The sequence below is a fragment of the Bidens hawaiensis genome, unplaced genomic scaffold, assembly GCF_021521415.1.
Source record: "Bidens hawaiensis isolate Kalapana, Puna unplaced genomic scaffold, B.hawaiensis_p1.1 tig00067047_1, whole genome shotgun sequence".
Lineage (NCBI taxonomy): Eukaryota > Viridiplantae > Streptophyta > Magnoliopsida > Asterales > Asteraceae > Bidens > Bidens hawaiensis.
The window spans coordinates 53,255-58,121 of record NW_027501876.1 but is presented as its reverse complement, the minus strand read 5'-3'; the positions used below and the strand labels follow the sequence as shown (position 1 = coordinate 58,121).

The window sequence follows — 4,867 nt, the reverse complement described above, 5'->3', positions numbered from 1 at the left end:
GCTACATGTAGATCAATTCCAAACTTGTAACGAACAGGCCTAGAGCCACTTCTAATGGAAATGATTCTCCTTATCACATTGATGTTGATAGCCTTACCTTTATACTTATGAACTGACCACACTGATATGCCGGTATTCACCGCATAAATAAGTGAGGGAGGAAGTAAGTCGTTGCGTGTGGAAAGCGGCACAACCCGCATAAACACAAAAACAGTAAAAATTTCTAAGGGGAAGATGAGGAAAACCTTCACGCAGGTCAGACATAGATGAAGTTTAGTCATCCTACTAAGTGAAAAGGACGGTCCTACCCGCACAATCATGATAGAGGAAACAGAACATTAACCTATTATCTGACACGCGTCGAAAGGTTAACTTATTCAAAACACTTAGAAAACTGCTAAGTTAAACTAAAATATGCATGAGCAAATCATATAATGTTTACAAGGCAAGGCGTTTACAAAACATTTATATTCACATTAAAAGCTGTTCAAACATTACAAAATGTCTAGGTATCTACCCGCCTACAAAAAGTACAAATTTATCCTAACAACTTGGAGGATTCTGAAGATTTAGGCTTCGGGACCACTTCCTCCAAACCCACTTGAACCCGCACCATCAGTCGGCTGCGGCGGTTCGAGGAAAGCTTTGAGAACAGCTAGCCCGTCATCAGCAGCAGCAACCTCATTAACCTTCTCCACAACCGGATGAGAGAAAGCAGCATACTGGTTCACAGCTTGGTAATAGGCAGCTTCAGTGTCAACATCGTGTAGAGGAAATTTGGAAGGCGGGATGCCTTTCTCTGCAAATCCTAGACCAAGCAAGAAACCAGCTTTCTCTCCATCCTCATGTGAAGCGTTGAGGGCTGCACTCATGGCATCATCATAGGATGTGTTCGCGAAAATCCGATGCACAACCTACACACACAAAAAAAAAAAAAAAACTTTTCTAAGTATAAAGCAAAAAGCAAAGAATAATTGAGCTATGCGTACCTACGGCAACGCTTCTCGTAGAAGCCAATCTTTATTGGACAAGGACTCTTGAAGGGTAGCTTGAGCTTGAACGCGGTGCGCGTTCGGCCTCATTCTTATTAAGGTTGGCAAGCAACACTTTCTTGGCAGCAGCCTCCTCAACGCTTTTAAGCTTGCGCTCAGTGCGACCAAGCACACCCTTCTGATCCAAGAGCTCCTGTAGCTTCTTGGCATCCTCCAAAGCCAAAGCCTCATGAGCCTGCTGAAGCTTCTCCAGTTTGGCTTTCAGTTCTTCATTCTCAGCGCGTAGAGGCTCAGCAACGGCTTCAGCTTTTGTGGCCCTTTCAGTGGCATTACGCGCCGTTTCCTTAGCCAACCTAAGTTGTTCATTAACAACTTGAGTAGCCTTGGAACGGGCCTCATGCCTGGCTTGGATTGCAGCCTCAAGATCCTTGAAGGCCTTCTCTTTCTCAGCAGCGGTGGCGGCAAGCTTCTTGTTCTCCTCCCGCAGCGATCGCACCTGAGCCCCCTCCAAGCTACGCGCAGTCTTTAACTTGTCGTTTTCACGACAAAGTAATTCGACACGCGGCTGCATTCCGGGCGAGTAGAATTAGTGCAAGTCTCCATATTGATAAAAACTATAATGTATGACACCTTAGTTAAAAAAACTATCACAATTAGCAAAGTTAGAAAACGTTTTATGTGCTTGGTATCATATCTTTTAAATTTAACTTTAGTGTTAATAATTTAGCAAGCAGCAAAAGCTAATCAACTACCTGAGGTGGAGGCAATATCCAACGTCGAAAATGGATTTCACAATGTGGGGAAGCCCTTGGAATCTTAAGCACCTGTGCATAGAATGGGTGTTCTTCTATAAGTAAGTTTTCCTGAGCGTATACTGTTACTGTCTTCAAAACATGTGCATTCCCCAGCATGTAATCCAGAAACTCCATATCCCATGTATCCCCATCACATTTTGAAAACTTGATGGCCGTAAGTTTTGTTAGCAGACAAGCAGGAATTGACTTTCGATCGAATTTAACCTGACCAAGTTCCTCAGGCTTTTGTTTTTAACACAAGCAAAACAAAAGTTAAGTAACCCCGATATCATATAAGAACAAAAGCGATTAAACAACTTAAGAAACTAAATTAGGTCAAACCTTGACACCCCTCCAACCTACAAAATCAATACAAAAAGTTTCCAACTCAGGACAACTTTCAAGAAATTGAGTGATTTGTCCAAATTGCCATACACCGTTTAACTCCACTTTCTTCAAGTTTGGAAAGACGGGCAGAGGTGAAGCGAATGGGAACTTCAACAATGAACAAGAAAGTCAGTTATAAGAAAGTGACAGTTGGTGCAAGAATTAATGTATACAATTATTTAAGGAAAAAAATGAACTTACATCTTCAATTGCAAGAGTTTGAACTCCTCTTACTTTGTTTAGTAGATCAGCCGGCATATAATCAATTATACTTGACCAACATGCAATTGATGCCCCAACCAAAGACGACACATCTTCCGTTACAAAAAACGAGCACAATATCCCACCAACAAACAAGTATTCAAGCTTAGGCACACGTAAAACAATTTTATTGTTATACACGTTGGTAGCTGAACTATATACTAGTTTCAGCCATTTCAAAGTAGGGATTTTGATTACGCAATCTTGTTCATCATTGCTTGATACTTCCAAAGATAAACTTTCAAGCACTGGGCAGCCACGGATGAATTTATCTGCATGGATGAAAGGACCGCAATACCCAACAATGTCAAGAGTTTTCAGGCAAGGAAGATAGATCTGAGACGGAAACTCCCGATATTGATAATCACAGTCACTAAGATCTAATCTGAAGTTGGTCAGCGTGTTGCAGGTGAACAAGCTTAAAGGTAACTCATGTTGGATACCACAGATGTCAAGCTCACGAACGGTTAACCCGATTGCTTTATCAATCCAGTTTGATACACTTGACCGCAGACACATATATTGATTATAAGAAATGTGTAATCGAAACGATTTAACATGAGAAGTTTTGCAAAACTTGAATACCCGATTCACAAATTTTTTAAGATGTTCGCATTGTAAGGGGGTCCTTGAGTATCATCAAAATCAAGGTTGGTGACCAAGGTCCAAGTGTACCTCCATCTTTTGGATAGAATGCTAGTTCGCACGGCAAATTTCGTAGGCATTAAAGAGAGTATGTGCGAAAGAATCTCATCAGGCAACACGCTAAGCCTGTCATCTATATTCTCACTTACAGAACTCATTGTTTAGCTCTTAATTTGTTCCTGAAAAAGCAAACCCACAAGTTCAAAATCTTCCCAATACGTTTCAGATATTCAATTCCGAAAATTTACACATATGCTCAAACTACTTTGCAAACTTCACACTTACGGTTTTTTAGACAGAATAAATGCTAGTTTTTGTGTTTTCTGTTTTTTTTTTTTATTTATTTTAAATTTAATTAAAAAAAACGAACAAACAACTAAATTTAAACCGGGTCCCTTGTTTGGTTGATTTTTGCTCTATCACCACCTCCGATCACCAAATTCACTACCAAGGAATTATTGTACTTGTTCTTTTTCCTAATTACTAAAAATCCTATGCCCTAATTGACAATGACGAAAAATTAGTGGAACTGTTGTGTTTTTGCAATTACAGTTCAATCGATTTGATGAGTTTACAGGCTTTAGGCTTTGAGTCATTGACTAAAAGAATGGTCCAAAAACGTTTTGTTGGGTTTCAACGGTGGTTCGGAGAAAACGGTTAATAATAAATCTAGCCCGTTTTTAACATATTCATTCGTTTAAGTAAATATTAATCAATTAATATATAAAACAAGTCGAATAAACTCAGTGGATAATACGAACTACCAATGAACCGAAACCCGAACTTGGATCCGGTTACAACTAATACGAGTATGATTAACGAACAACAACCATAGATAAAGATAAAGGATTATACCACGGTTAAACACAACCGGGAAGAACACAGAGATCTAACGAACCGAGCTAGTGAAACGACACAATCAATCGGACCGAGATTCCGGGAGCGGTGGAGGTTCCGGGCTGAGTTGTTTGGCAACAGTTGCAGCAAAAACGGCAGCAACGAGCAACACAGCTGGAGCGGCGGCGGCGGTGCACTGATGGTGGCGGCGCTCAGGTGGTGGCTGTTAAGGTGATGGTGGGCTGCGGAACACTGTAGCAGCAAAGCAATGATGGTAGACATGGTGATTTGGGTTTTTTTTATGGTTAGGTTAAAAAAATAATAATATATATACATTAATACTAGACGGGTGTCCGCGCGATGCTACGGGAAACCAAAATCCTCGTAATCATGTAACAATTACGGATGTTCAAAGTTCGTTTGAAATCTTGAAAACGTTTAAACCAATTGCCACTTTTGATTCGCTGGTTTCTGAATGTTCAAACAATAGAAAACAGTTCGGTTTACGGTTTATACCAAAAATAAGCCATATAAAACTGGACCGGACTGTAAACTTATTATTGAAGCTCAATGCGTGAAATCAAACCATTAGTAACGATTCAATTTAAATTTTCGACGCTTTAGTTTTCGTTTTCAATGAAAAAAAATCAAACCAACGGTTTAGCTCACTATTTAACTTATAAACCGTTAAAACTGAATTGTGAACGCAATATGTAACATGTTAATTTTTTTAATTGAAAAAAACTATAGCAATACCATACCCAAATTAAAGACAATAAAATGCTCGTTTTTATGGTGTAATTTTTTTAAAAAAATTATTAACGTATGAAAAAGTTACGGCCGTTGAAAAATCGTTGTGGGAAGTTGGTTACAATTAAAATAAAATAAGAATACATAGGTAAAGATGAAGGTTCAAAGTTGTAATAATTTTTTAAATTTACAAAAGTTGAG

The 4,867-nt window shown here is 39.1% G+C and overlaps 1 pseudogene across 1 annotated transcript; it reads right to left on the bottom strand.

The window, feature by feature from the left end:
* Nucleotides 1-1,635: 1,635 nt before the first annotated feature.
* On the bottom strand, nucleotides 1,636-3,383 carry LOC143604827 (putative F-box/FBD/LRR-repeat protein At2g05300; annotated as a pseudogene). Its single transcript, XR_013148367.1, has 3 exons — nucleotides 2,375-3,383; nucleotides 2,129-2,281; nucleotides 1,636-2,029 (listed from the first exon to the last, which is right to left on the bottom strand). The product of XR_013148367.1 is annotated as a putative F-box/FBD/LRR-repeat protein At2g05300 (transcript).
* Between the last annotated feature and the right edge of the window lie 1,484 nt (nucleotides 3,384-4,867).